Source organism: Pseudoliparis swirei, chromosome 13, assembly GCF_029220125.1.
Source record: "Pseudoliparis swirei isolate HS2019 ecotype Mariana Trench chromosome 13, NWPU_hadal_v1, whole genome shotgun sequence".
In the NCBI taxonomy this organism is placed as follows: Eukaryota; Metazoa; Chordata; class Actinopteri; order Perciformes; family Liparidae; genus Pseudoliparis; species Pseudoliparis swirei.
The window spans coordinates 18,601,180-18,617,204 of NC_079400.1; positions in this window are offsets into that span (position 1 = coordinate 18,601,180).

Sequence of the window (16,025 nt, forward strand, 5' to 3'; positions counted from 1 at the left end):
ATATATCCAAAGTTACCCGATTGAAATGTGAAAAAATTACAACAAACACACATTTACAAACTTTTGGGCAATTAGATGCTGATTTGTCTTTTACGTAAATATTATTTCTTTGTTCATCAAATTTATCACTGTAATTGAACTGGTTAAGGGACATAAAAAGGCTTCAAAATGCAGATTTAATAATGAAACCTACCTTCATCTGAAAATGCTGTCACATGCATTTATCAGGCAAAGGTCTGGATTGGACTCTATCAGTTCAAGAAGAATGTCTTCCTCCACTACTGTGATTGTCAGTTTCATCAAATATGTGAAGTTCAGCTGCATCATGGAGTCCAAATTTGTTTTTGACTACAGGATGAAAAGCATGACAACATAAAAGATAAAACAGGTTTTAACTGCACATAATGACTGATCAAACCCATATTATCTATATAACATATACGGGAAATTACATGCTTTGACTTAACCTTGATTACTGATGTTGTGTTGTCGCCATTACTGTACAAAAAAGTAATAACTTTCAGAAGCCAAGATTGAAAACTAAAAAACACCATCAGTTATCTACTGTTGTATAGCTGCAATAACAGACGACCTGTTTTCCAGTTGTGGCAGCAGACTTGAATGTGTAGTAAGCAACCAAGATAATCCAGATATGGAATTTAAACAAAGTAACAATAAGAGGTAGAAGCTACATAATTGTCAATGTTTGCTGTATTTAGGCTAATAAAATAAACCAAAAAAAGGCCTGCAGCAAGAAGTAGACTATTCACGCCATAAGACGGACAGCACCAAGTAAAAAGTAAGTAAGTAATAAAAACCCATTAGGATTATGACAATCCTGAACAATGCTAACTTAAACATTGTGTATTTGTTGTTAAACCAGCAATAATTTGTTTTTACATAATATATTTACTCACCTGCAGTATGAATTCCAAATAGGTGAAACCTAGTTGTAATCGGATATTACTTCTTGGTCCTCTGGTCACCTTCAACATGGCATGATATCTTGCAGAAACTGTACAGAGTGGAAAAAAAGATAGCTGTTCAACTTTCTCTAGGCAAGGAGTTATTAAACATGTATTAAGTCCAACAAGTGGCTAAAGTTAACGGGGGTATATTAAATTAGATTAGAACCTTAGTCTCTAAGATGTTGGGGAAGTCTATAATTACCGTTTTGGTATCAATTAGGCATAATCCTTTTCCTCTTTGCAGTCCTGTCGCAGTTTAGCATATGCCTGCCGATAAAGTCGACCAATTAAACCATGCGCCCCGGTGAAATGCAAGACAACGAGACGCATGTTCAGCGAAACTCACGTTAACCTCGACACATGATGCAGCGAAACGTTAATACCGACACAGCAGTGCCGCCGAAACTACCGTTAGCCTCGACACAGCAGTACCTTGAAACTACAGTAGTAATATTGTGGCGAGACAGCAATACCATGACTTCCCGTTTGTTAGCAAAACTACCGTTAGCCCTCGGACACAACAGTACGCTTGAAACTACCCGTTAGTAATGTTAGCGGCAGCGAGACAGCAGTACAGCGAAACTGGGTTAGTAACGTTAGCCCTATTTATGACACAGCAGTGCAGCGAAACTACCGTTAGTAAAGCTAGCCTCGAGGCAAGAAGTACGGAGTACCTTGAAACCCGGTTAAATAAAGTAGCCCTCGAGGCAGAAGTAACTCTCGTTGTATGTCCTGTCATGGTGGATCGTCGAAAGATTCTGATGGCAAAATAATGTGGCATCGATAAGTTAAAATATTCTTGAAATTTACTGAAAGAAAAAAAAAGTCTAACTATTATTTTGGCCTGGAATTAAGCATAATGCTCGGCCGGTTTGAACAGGTTTATACATAGACTGATATTTACACTTCCTGGCTTATTTCTCCTCCCTTCAACCAACTTCGCGTTAGCATAGCGTTAAGTTAGCTTCAATAGTCACAAGCTTCACTAAAATATAAAACCGTCTCACCACACTTGAGATTAACACATCATTCATATGAAGATGAACAGCCTGTAAATGCAAATATAATGTGTACTTACCTTCTGAAATAACAGCCCCAATATCTTCCTGACCGGGTTTTCTTACCGTGACTTCAAAAGAAATAACGTTGAAACCGGATGTGCAGTAACTCGGTCAGGAAGCATCCCTTAACTCGCCATAATAACTCCGCCTCCAGAGCTGTTTAACACTGTAATTATAAAAGAACACCACAATCAACACGGATCAACTCAAAATATTTGACACTGGAAATCAACACCTACCAATTTTTGCTGTGTGTAGTCAGAAACATGGAGCAACAAGTGAAAATCAAAACATGAGCAGCTGGTCTCTGGGTCCCGCCCATTCCCGGTTTTGTTATGACGTCTCATCTTTTCCTCAAACTCTGATGAGCGTTAAGCGCTTCAGATAGCGTCATGACCACGGGGAGCATGGAGCCAACACTAGCACTTTGGTCCTGGGGCAGCAGAATAACGCACCACTTTGGTCACAGGGGCAGCAGGACCAGCACTGCCACTTTGGTCACAGGGGCAGCAGAATGACCCTAGCCTCAGTGACCTCATGTTGACCCTCATGGTAACCCTCACGGTGACCTCATGTTGACCCTCCGGTGACCCTCTGGTGACCTCATGTTGACCCTCATGATGAGCCCTCATGGTGACCCTCATGGTAACCCTCATGTTGACCCTCGTGACCCTCACAGGCGTACTTGGCCCGATCTCTCCGTGCACACGGAACCCGGTGAGAGCAGGTGTACTGGGCCCGTGGCCCCAGTTGCAGGGACCCTTTCAGGTAGCTTCTCTTGCTACTCACAATCTCCTTAGTCAATGTGTTTTGGCCTGGTTATTTTGGATCTGTCCCCCCACTCATGAAAGGCCTCCCTATTTGTCTTGTGCCTGAGCCCTCATGTTGACCCTCATGTTGACCCTCTTGGGTGACCTCATGGTGACCCTCCCGTTGACCCTCACGGTGACCCTCACGGTGACCTCATAGTGACTTCCCTCGTATTGACCCTCATGTTAACCTCATGGTGACCCTCATGTTGACCCTCATGGTGACCCTCATGTTGACCCTCATGGTGACCCTCATGTTAACCTCATGTTGACCTCATGGTGACCCTCATGTTGACCCTCATGTTGACCCTCATGACCCAGCCTCATGGTGACCCCTCATGTTGACCCTCATGGTGACCCCTCATGTTAACCCTCATGTTGACCCTCATGTTGACCCTAATGTTGACCCTCATGTTGACCCTCATGGTGACCCTCATGGTGACCTCATGTTAACCCTCATGTTGACCTCATGTTGACCCTCATGGTGACCCTCATGTTGACCCTCCTTGTTGACCCTCATGTTGACCCTCATGGTGACCTCTGTTGTGACCCTCATGGGTGACCCTCATGAGGCGGCCTCATGTTGACCCTCATGTTGACCCTCCATTGACCCTCACGGCGTGGCGGCGTCTCTCCGTGCTGCGGAACGGTGGTGACAGGTGTGCTGGGCGTGGCCCCAGTTACTGAGGACCCTCAGCTCCACCTGGCCCGGTGCCTGCCACTGGGGTTCTGCATGGGGGCAGGAAGTAGAGAGGAGGGGCTTTTAACAGAGCTCCTGGAGCTTGGGTCCTGGTCCTGGTGCAGAGTCTGCAGCTGGGACTCACAGGCAGCCTGGTCTGCGTTGGTTCTCCTTGGAGTCATACGTGAGCAGGCTGGAAGAGTTTCCTCGTCCTCCTAGTCCTTCATCCTGGAGGCTCATTTAAAGGGACAATGCGGAACAGCACGGCTGACTCATTGAAAGGGACAGTGCAGGAACAACACAGCTGACTCATTAAAGGGACGATCGGAACAACACAGCTGACTCATTTAAAGGGAACTGCTGTGAACCACGGTTTATTGTTATTACTGCAAAGATGCAATGGTTTGGTGGGTACATGTCTTCCTGAAAACTGATATATGGCGTCACAGTTTCAGTGAGTTCGTCAAGTGATGTGGATGCAGCCTCAAGGCACTCCAGTCAGTGCAGTCAAACGGGCTGTAGCTCAGCCCGACAGGTGGTCCATTCTTCACAGTTTTCACCACAGGCTTTGCAGTTAAGTTTCTGCCTGTAGCTTGGAGATGAACAGGCAGTGATCAGAGGTCCCAAAGCTGCACGTGAAGCAAATGAGATATGTTCTTCAGTATTATTAGCAATTAATTAAAGTGTGTTTTGTCCTAATTGGGACACTTAATGTGCTGTATTTCGGAGTTTATGACTGAGTTTGGCTTGGTTGGAAATCCCCAAGGATAATCAGAAGAGTCTGGGCTGTGTCTGCTGCCGGCGCGCCAGGCACCAGGCACTGACTTTCAGTGTTGATGCGCCACTAACCAGCAGAATTCAGTGCGGAAGGCCGGATGGTGCACTGCAAGCGGGCAAAAATGTAGTGTAAGCGATGGACACTACTGCGCCCTAAGCATTACCATCTTGGCGTGGCGGAAGAGGACAGGCAGTTAAAACAGATTAGCACTTCGGTAGCATACGGTGGCTCGGTGGTTGCTTTTTGTGGCCTCACAGCAAGTATCTGGTAACTGCATCACTGTGGCCAGGTAGGCTACAGACCACAGCAGGAGCCCCTGCGGTGCATAGTGAGGCAGCTGGAAGGATCATGGGTGCCTCACTCCCCTCCCATCCTTGCAGGACATATACAACACCTGCCTCACCCATGGCGACCTCGGTGTGGTGACCCTGCCACCTCAGGCGGTCTTGTCCTCCTGCCCTCTGGGAGATACGCCTCGGGCTCACACCACCAGGCTGTCCAACAGCTTCATCCACCAAGCCCCGGTCAGGCTGAACTCTCTCTGTCCTCCTCCGTCCTCTGAGACTCACATGTCTACAGATGCTAACTATTTATGTTGTCTATATGTTTACATGTTTTACTATTTTTTATGCTGTCTATATGTTTATGTTTTTATTTTTGCTCTATATTTGTCTATATATTTTTAATTCACTTTATATTTGGACAAGAAAGAAAGCGCAATTTGATCTTCTGTATGTTGCACATATGGAAAATTGACAAATAAACTGACTTTGACTTTTGACTTTAGCTCTGGGTTGAATCGGTGATCCCAGTGGATTTCCAGGTCCTTTCTGTGTGGGTTGCATGTTCTCCTCGGTAATATATAGTAGGTTTCCTCCGGGTCTCGGTTTCCCCCACCATCATAAAGACATGCATAGCCTCACCCGGATGCGTATGGATGTGAATGAGTGTTGGTGATGGTCGGAGGGTGCCCCGGTGTGCCACTTCCGTCCAGTCTGCCCCAGGGCAGCTGTGGCTACTGATGTAACACACGGGATGACTGTGTGTGTGTGTGACTACTGGACTCAGGACTCTATAAGCGACTTGGTGACTTGAGAAGCTGTAAAATAAATTATTATTATTGTGTACTTAATGTCTCTTACTTATGGTACTTTTGTAGTTAGGCTTTCTTGAAGAAATGTTGCTTTCTGCATTCTTGTTGTTCTGAGTTTGTACTCTTAGTTTGATGCACTTATTGTAAGTCGCTTTGGATAAAAGCAAATTAACTAAATAAACGTAGATGTCATATATTAATCTATTTTAATGCCTGTCCAAATACCATTTTACTCGTGAAAATAAAGAATCCCAACACTAGCAAGAGTTTAAACAAATACATTAAAACAATGATGGTCCTGCAGTCAGAATTGTAACATGATCCTAAATGAGAGTCTCTAGAATTAGCTCGGTCTTTCTTAGTTGTCCACCTCTTCTTGATGAATTTCCTCCTTCCACCTCAACGATCGGATAAGGACTCTTTTATAGCTGATCAATGGCTTTCTATCGTCATCATAATATCATTTTACGACAGCTTGTTGAAGAGTTCTATAATAGAAATATATTGATAATCACATTACTTGTTCTTTTATTTCAAGTCATTGTATTCATGGTATTGCAGTATCACTGTTACATATCTTAGCTATGAATCATTGTTATATGTGGTATGGCCATTAACATGCCTTATCACTGTGGGTATTCAAAACAGTAACCTTCCAAATTGTGTAACCCTGTGACATGTCTCCTGTGGTCACTCCAGTGCGTTTACATGCAATCGGGTATTGGCTTGAAGTCGGTTTAATCCAATTATCCGTTTCATGTCAACACCTTGATCTACGGCTATATGCGGTCCGACCCGGTCGATTAACACCCCTGGATAGCTCGGTCGATCAGTTGATAATTAAACTCACCATGACATGTAACTCTGAATTGTTCGGAACTGGACTGCGTCTTTGCGCATACTAGAATCCTGCCTCTCCTCCTCCTCCTCCCATATCGTGACCGGAAGTGAAAGAGGCGATAAATTAAATTCTCCAGCGGACCTTAGCGTAGCGTCTTCTCTCCGTTATCAACTCAGCCAATAGCGCCATTTGCAGGTAGCATACTCTATTAACACCATGGAAAGAATAGTAGAGGATGTCGCCGCCTTATACTCTGTTAAGCCATCTTTCTTCGAAATAATATTGTTGTTGGTAGTGGTGAAGAGGTCAGCGAAATGGTTGTATCTCCACGGTTGCTTAATGACTTAGGCGCCGCCTATATCGTGTCGGATATGACATGCTTCGGCCAATGATTCGAATTACTCACCATGTATATTGGGATAACAGCTGATCCCCAACAGATAGCATAGTCCGACTAAACAGATTAGAATTATACCATCATGTAAACCAGTGGTGTTAGCCAACCCGTCGATGTCGACCCGGTCGATCTCGAGACATTCCTATCGATCTCAAATAAAATCAAACACATTGTTCCTCGTTCTCGAACATTTTCTGATAATTAATATTCTAGGCGTTTTCTTCCTGACTGGAGAAGATCGGCGTCAGAAAAAGATTTCCGCCCTATGATTTTAATGAGCATACAAGCTTGGGTTCTCTGACAGCCGTGTTCTCATCTCAACTTCTGGAAGAGGGGAGGCGTATATAGGCTACAGGTGGGCATGATTATTCATAACTTTACATATTACACAGTTCAAGTACAAGGACATACAACTTCGTCATCAATAAATAAATGTTGTAATGCCTGTCATAGTGTAAATGTTTTACGTTACGGTAGTGATGGTGAGATGAAGCCTCGCAGGCAGACCACTTCCAGCCAATTGGTTCGAAGGTTCATTTCTAAAACTATGTCTCGACACCCCCTACTAATGATGTATAATCTATGACAGCTGTCTGAACCACATAATGTGATACATTGCATTTTGTATCTATTATTATAAGCTGTTAGAATGACTATAATTACAAAATTTATGATAAATAATTTCTGTCCATAAATGATCACATATATTATAATAAATATTTTTGAATGTATTCTGTGTGTGTCAATGTTTTAAAATGGGAGTAGCATATGATACGGCAGGTTGTGTAATAATGTTATTATGTCACTTTGAAAATGGCGTAAACTAACGGAGGCAGAGGACAGTGTGAGCATTGTGTGTGTGTAACTAGGAGGGACTGAATAATAACTTGTGTAACTTGGACAATGATGATGCTTACAGGACGGGGACATTTATTCATTTATTCAGAAATAACAGTTTCTCAACAGTTCCATCTTATCACCTGTCCTTCTCCTCACTCCTAACTCCCAAACTATCTCTCTCTCTAAACTCTCCGTCTCAATAACAACCCACATTTTGAATGAGGTTTATATTGCTATTAAACCTCCCGGCAATATCTGAACCACTGCCAGAAGCAGTCCGTGGGCTAGCCGGGCAGCGAGGCTTCCGAGGTCATCATTTTGGCTCCTCCCTAAATGAAACCAACCTCATTACAGGCTAGTATTAAACACTAAACCATCTTGACAAAATGAAAAGACAATGTGTCATTTGAGCTTCTTCCTCTGAACAATTGATCAGAGAGAGGGCACCATGGTATATATATGTATATATATATATATACGGAATGTAAAATATTACATATATACATATATATAATAATATATGTATAAATATTCATGTATATATATATTTATATACATATATATATGTATACATATATATGTATTTATATATATATATATAAATATAAACATACATATATATAGATATATATTTACATATATATACATATATATATATATATATATTACATGCTATATACTAAAATATATATATAAACCAGAAACCTGCAAATACCCGCCTGCCGCTCGATACTGCCGCAGATTTCATATCTAATACCGGAAAACCAGCGTGCAGTATTCCTTAATCCTGTGGCGGTGGGCTGGTGGAGGGATAACGTCATCACATTCGGCACAATGCTCTGGTCGTCAAAATCACAAAATAAATATAATGCCGTCAGGTCGACTCCCCAACTAAATCGGTCGACAAAACTCAAAACATTTATCTTCTGGTGGTGGGAAGGCGGGTTAACGGGTTTCTGCACAGCCGCATGAAGCCGGGAGGCCTCTGGACCCACCAGGTGGCCCGGGACAACGGGTGAGGAGGAGGAGGAGGGAGGGCAGGAGGAGGGAGGAGGAGGAGGGAGGGCAGGAGGAGGAGGAGGCCTCCCATCCCTAGGGGCTCTGGTGAGCACTCTGAGACTTGAAGCTGAGGAGGGACCTCCTCCTCTTCCTCCACCTGAAGATAGAAGTCACCCAGTGAACCAGATCAAAGTGAGTGTGTAGTGTGTATATGTATGTGTGTGTTGTGTGTGGTGTGTATGTGACATATGTGTGTGAGTGTGTACTGTAAAACCTGATGAGTAAAGTCAACTCAATCGTTCGAAACGATTGCCTTGAACCATTAGTTAAATAACTCAAATCCTTTTAGTGAAAATAATTGCTTAAATGGAGTATTCTAACTCAAATATTTATTGTTAGGTATACTTAAAATAAATAAGTATATTAGTATAACTCCATTGTTTGTATTGAACTTAAAACATATTCATTATTACTGAAAACTTATTTATAGTTATGAACTCATTAAAATGATGTAAAACAAATATATGATTTATGTCGTCTTACTTAAGTAACGTATTTTAACGCTCAAAATGGTATATGACTACTCCAATTCATTTGAAACCGATTGCCTTGAACCTTTAAGTTGCATTAACTCCAATTCAAATACTGTTAGATACAATACATTTGTTTGAACAAATATGATTCTTTGACCACAACATTACACATTATGCCATTGTACACATTGTAAATTACAAAATTCAATCATTACAAAAATACAATCTTTACAAAAAATAAATCACTGAACAAGACATTTTGCTCACAACAAACAAACATTAAACGTTTTTAAAAACATATTATCATTTATTTATAATTATTTTCTCTCCATTCCTGTCTCTATCCCTTTTCATTTCCTCTATTAACAAAATGTTGGGCTTGCTTAAGAACTATCTTAACCAACTTCTTTATGCTACTAATTAAACTAGATGCGCTCTTTCATTCCTCTGGAACAGGATGAATAGATAGATAGATAGATAGATATATAACTTTATTAACCTCAAGGAAATTTGTCGTGACAGTAGCAGCAACACACACAAGAATAAAAACCAAACACAAAATATAAGAAACAGGGATGAAAGATATAGAAGTATACAAGTAAAATAAAAAGTAAAAATACAAAACTAAATATATATGTAAATAAATATACAACACACATGCATACACAACACACAACAACACTGACAGATCCAAATACAAAAATATGAAAATATGAGACAGAGTGCAAAAAAGCAAAGTATTGTATGAGGTGCAGAGCAAATGAAATGAAATGTGTAGTATGTGTAGTGCAAACAAATGAAATGTGTGAAGTGCAGATCAACACTATGATCTGGCAAGAGGTGAATTTGTTATAGAGCCTCATAGCCGCCCGGCAGGAATATTCTCCTGTATCTGTCCTTGTGGCATGGAGCGTGAGGAGACGTCTGAGGCGGTACTCTCTCTGTCCCTGTGTAGGAGGTGTGTGAAGAGGTGGTCCGGAGATTTGTCCAATATGGACACAAGTTTCTTCGAACGTCCTCTCCACCATCTGTTCCAGGTGCTCCAGCTGGCAGCCGATGATGGAGCCAGCCTTCCTAACCACAGTTGTTGAGATATTGGCTGGTGTCACATCGATGCTGCTGCTCCCCCAGCAGACAATGGCAAAGTGCAGCACACCTGGCGCACAACCTGACTGGTAGAATAACTCCAGCATCTTGCTGCACACGTTGAAAGGATGAGAAGCTTTCTCAGGGAAAAGAGTTGACTCATCCCTTCTTGTCCACAAGCGTTGATCCCCAGCCTTCCAGTTCAGTCGCACTGTCGATGGAGACGGGTAACTGTACTCCTCCACCATGTCCACGTCCACGCCCAGGACACTCAGAGGTGGAGGAGCTCTTGCTCCTAAGTCCACCACCATCTCTGGTCTTGGGCCACGTTCAGCCGTGGTGATTCTCATCGGCCCACTTTACAAAGTCGCCACCACTGCCCTGTACTCCTCCTCCGTCATCCCTAATACACCTGGACCACTGCAGAGTCATCAGAGTACTTCTGCAGATGGCATGACTCCTGTGTTGTACTGGAAGTCAGTGGTGTACAGGGTGAAGAGGAAGGGAGACAGAACAGTTCCTGTGGGGCTTCAGCATCACTGACCACCGTTCCAGACAGCACACGGCCCATTCTGACAAACTGTGGTCTGCCTGTGAGGTAGTCAGTGATCCAGGAGATGGTGGACGCGTCCCCACACCCGACCACCTGCAGCTTCTCACTCAGCAGCAGTGGCTGGATGGTGTTAAATGCACTAGAGGAAGTCAAGAAAGTGACTCTCACAGAGACACCGGTTCCATCCAGGTGCGACTGAGCTCGTTGCAAAGCAGGTAGAAGAAGAAGAAGCTGGCTGCTGAGCTGAGCAGAAAGACGGTCGGGAGGGACGGAAGGGTCGTGAGCTGCAGAGGACTGTGGAGCTGATTTCTGCGAGTTTTTTGCTGGTTGGAAGTTTCTGGTGCGGCTTAGCTGGTCAGACAGGAAGAGGAGTTAACAGGTGGTCACAGTCGACCCAGAAGTTTGTCTTTTACTCTTCAGTCAGGATGGCTGGAGTAGAGGAAGATAGTGATAGCATGGAGCTAAGTGGTGAGGCAAGAGGCAGGAGGGAGAATGAGAGGGAAAAGACAAGGGAAAGAGAAGAAAAAGAGGGAAAAGAGAATTTGGGTGAAACCGAGAGTGAAGAAAGAGGAAGTTGGAGAACCAAAGACAGAACTACTGAATATGTAGTGATACAATTTGAAGGAGAAGGAGGAGTTAAGAAAATTGATCCATTAAAGCTGACCAAAAGTAATTAGAGCAACAATTGGGAGAAGTGAAGTATGCAAAAGGGTCTTGGGAGATGGCAATCTCTTAATTAAGGTGCAACAGTAAGGAACAGTTGATAAGGCAAAAACTTACTTGCCATGGTTGGACAGATAAAAGTGTAAAGTGGTGAAAGCGGAGAACAGAGGCCAAATGGACGCTTAGGGAGTGATATCTGGGTACCCTTGAGTATGAATATGGAAAAGGATCTGGTGGCGAGCAATAGCATGCGTTGCAGAGCAGTTAAGAGTGCTAAAGAATGACAAGAGGAGTAGAAAAGGAAAGCGGAAACAATTTTGTGGAGTTTGATGGAAAAGACATTCTCTTGGAACTCATTGTGGATTTGTGGAAATACAGATTAAGGAGTTTACACCAAAACCAGTGAGGTGTTTCAAATGTCAGGAATTTGGGCATGTGGCAAAAGTGTGCAGAGGGAAAAGACAAGGTGTGCCAGGTGTGGAGGAGAAACATGAATATGGAAAGTGTAGAAAGAGTTCCAAATAAAGTGCTGCAACTGCGGTGGGAGACATAGTGTTGCAGTGTATTGGGGATGTGGAAGCAATATGAAGCGAGAGGTGGAAGTCCAACAAACAAGAAGGAAAGGAAATGTAACTTATGCAGAGGCAGTTAAGTTCAGGTGAGGCAGGAGAAGAAAGCCAGAGGAGGTATCAATAAAATTCAACATGGCAGTGGAAGCAGAAAGAAATGATAAAGTCCAGGATACGGGCAAGAGAAGGAGCTGGTGACTTTCAAAGCAGGGGTGATAAATGCAACGCTGCTGAGGTTAAGTCAAAAACTTGAAAGGATTCAAATAATTGTTAAAGCAGCAGTACATCATCTTGATATAGGTTTAAAATGGGAGGAAGTGAGAGACCTGTCTTAGTGTACAGGCAAGCCAGCTTGCATGTATTGGGTGATAATCATGTTACTACTTCAATGGAATGCAAGGAAGTTTAATTTCCAATGGGCAGGAGCTTAAGAAATTTATAGATGGCAGAAGGGAGAAACCCAGATGTCCTGTGCATACAAGAATCGTGGCTAAAGCCAAGATTGGACTTTGTAATAAATGGTATGTATCCAATTCGAAGAGATAGGAAAAGAAGGACAAGGAGGAGCTGTACATTACTTTTATAAAAGAAGGATTCCCATAGGGTACTGGGTATAGGAAGAAAGGGAGTAGTGGTAGTTGATTTGGAGTGATAGGAAGAAAGTTGTGGTAGTGAATTATTATAATCCATGTGTAAAACTAGAATTGGAGAGAAATTGGAAGAAATAGGAAGGACAAGATCGGACAAGTATATAGTATGGTGTAGAGGACTTCAGCATAACACATTATGGGGAGGAAATACGGATGGCAATGGACAAACTATAGAAGAACTATTAGATGTTAGGAATTTAGTCTGCATAAATGATGGGAGTAAAACCGGATTAATGTCAGCACAGGAAAGGAGTCTGTGCTGGACCTAAACACCAAGTGTCAAGTAACATTGGCAGTGTGTGATTGGAAAGCTATATCATGAGGGAACTATAGGCAGTGATCGCCGATATTTTGTAAAAATAATATTAGTATGTCAGTAGTGGAAGAAGCCAGGGGTGAAAAATGGGTCTTTGGGAAGGCCAACTGGAAGAATTTGAGGCGAAAGAGTGATGGTGCATCTGAGTAAGATTAATGGTGATAGTGCCTATAGAAAGCCTAAAATGATATGATAGTAGAAGGCATTAGGGCAGCTGCTCTAGAGTCCATCCCAAAAGTACAAGGAAAAGCAAGTAGAAAAGAAAGTACCATGGTGGACCAATACTTGTAAAGTAGGCGGTTAGAAATAGAAACAGAGGCATCTCAAGTTAATGAAAAAGAACATAACTATCAGTATATGATACAGTTCAAGAAAGCTCAGGCATTGAAGTGAGGAAAGACAATAAAGCAGGCAAAGAGGACATACTGAAGGAAGTTTTGCAAGAGACAGTTGAAATACAACACCAGTAGGAGAAATATAGAGGAATGATTAGAAAGATGGGAGGGGACAGAAGAGAGTGGAGTTATCCTATGCGAAAAGATGGAGAAGAGGTAGCGGTGACTAATAAAGAGAAAGCTGTGTATTTGGCAATAGTACATTTGTAAATACACAGCAATAATCTGTCTGGAGAAGCGAAGCGAACTAGGAGGAAACAAGATGTACACATAAGGGGAGGCCCTTGAGGAAGAAGGAGGATACTGAAGATGAATTAAGTGTACCATTTGCACAATGAGGGAGCTAACAAGAGCAGTTGCTAAAGCTGAATGACTGCCCCAGGAAATGATGACATATGTTACATTATGGTGTTAAACAACAATTAAGTGGAGATGGGCTGAATAAATTGTTAACGATTGTATAATAAAGGTGTGGGAGGAAAGGTAGCATACCAGCAGGTGGAAGGAGAGCTGTGATTGTCCCTATAAGGAAGCCATAGAAAGATGCAGTAACTCCATCAAATTATAGGCCAATTGCGCTTAACGTCGATATATGCAAACTTATGGAACGGATGGTAAATGAGAGATTAATGTACTCATGTAGAAACACCTGGATACCAGGTAGGGTGCCAGAGTGGATTTAGGAAAGGTAGAACCTTGGATTCAATCCTATGTTTAGAAGACGAGGTAAGAAAGGCACAGGTTAACAAAGAAACTGTGGCAGCAGCTTGTTTTGATGAGAAAAGGCGTATGATATGCTATGGAGGGGCTATTGATTAAATGCATTTCCATAGGAATTGAGAAACTGTTTAATTGGGTTAGGGAATTTCTAGATAAAAGAACTATCCAGGTAAAAGTAGGGACTGAAAGGTCAAGAACATTTGAGGTAGAAATGGGACGCATACAAGGGGTGGTAAGTCCTATTTTATTTTCCATTGCAATAAATGACATCTTTGGAAAGGTCTCACCAGATGTGAAGGTCACTATTTGCAGATGATGGGGCTCTATGGAAAAAGGTAGAAACTTGAACATATTGTTAAAAGTACAGGGTTGAAAACAAGTTGAAAAGGTGGGGAAGAAATGGGGATTCAGATTTTCAGCAGAAAAAACTTAATTAATACTATTTACAGGCAGAGAACCAGAAACTGTCAGCTGAAGCTGTATAGGAGCAATTTAGAAATAGTAAGGCTTTCGTTTCTTGGGGTACACTTTGACCAGCAGATTAACGTGGAAGGACCACATTAAGCGTTATGATAAGTGTAAAGTAATTAATGTGAGATGTCTGGTAGGGTTGGACTGGGAGCAGGTTGCATCTCTGCACATGGCAAAGCTCTAGTCGTCAGATTAGATTGGTTGTGTAGCATATGGAATTCGCTTCAGAAACCTCACTTAAGCAGCTAAGATGTTGTCAGATAGAACCTTGAGAATCTGTATAGGGCAATGAGAACATCACCTGTGTGCGCCATCCAAGTAGAGACGAGATACCCTGGGTCTTCATGAAAAGCTTAACTATGGTTAATTATTAGATGGGGTGAGAGGTCATGAGGTGATCATCAACTAAAAAGTACTACAGGCATGTTGGGAAAGGCACAAGTGCAAAGGCAGTTTAGCTGGATAGGAGAAGCAGCAGCAAGAAGCCTCAGAGTCTCTGAGATGAATTATCCCTACTGTCATTTGTGTAACTCCTGTGTGGTTGCTGAAGGAACCAGAGGTAGACGTAGGTTGCTGCGAGATTGGAGTAAAACAAAGTCCTGATCTAGTGAGTGAGTTCTGTGGTACACAGCTGGAGAAAATACGTAGAGCATGTGCGGGTTTCACTGATGGATCTAAAGATCCAGTTGCAGGCAGTACAGGGTCTGCTGTTGTTTCAGTCGAGCAAACATTGTAAAATATACAAACACTTCGGATTTTCTGGCTGTATTCAGTTGAATTGTATGCACTTGTCTTGGCATTAGGTGGATTGAGAAACAAAGACCAGGCAAAGTCCTTGTGTGCAGTGACCGTATCAGCACTCCTTGATCTGAGTAGGGTCTGTCAAAGCCGACAAGATCTACTGTTTAAAATATTGACAATGAGCTCAAGAGCAGTGGAGCAAGGCATTGGTAGTATTTTATGGGTGCCGGCTCATGTAGGTATCGGAGAGATGAGAAAGTGGACAAGCTTCTTAAACAAGCACTAAAAGGAAAACGAAATTACAAGTAGATGTTAAGTTATCCAGAAGAAGCGGGGGAAGGGCATCATCAAGAGAAATATCAACGAGGGTGTGGCAGCGTCAATGGGACAGGAGGCGAGGGAGACACTTGTGCTCAGATTCGGAAGTAAAGTGAGGGGTAAAAGTCAGGGAGGAAATAGGAGGAAGAAGTCACAATGGCAAGATTGAGAAGTTGGGCACAGCTATTTATGCGGCATTATTTGTGATGAAACACCCAACTGGACTTTGTGGCGCTGCCAGGCACCAGAAACAGTACAACATGTTGTCTACATGCAATAAATACAGGTCAGAAAGGAAGGTCATGGTGGAAGAAATGGAAGACAAAGAGGATGAAGGGAAGAGATAGGGAGTATATGTTGGGTGGGGAGGTGAGTGGTGTGGGAGAGATTGTTTCATGCAATTTTTTGCGAGCAACAGGACTGATGGGGAAAGTATAGTAGCTAGGAACGGAAGATGGCAGTAGTGCAACTAAAAGGATGCAAACTGCGTCGAAAACCTCACAGAAGAAGAAGAAAGAAGCTACCGCTGCGAGGCCTGACAGATT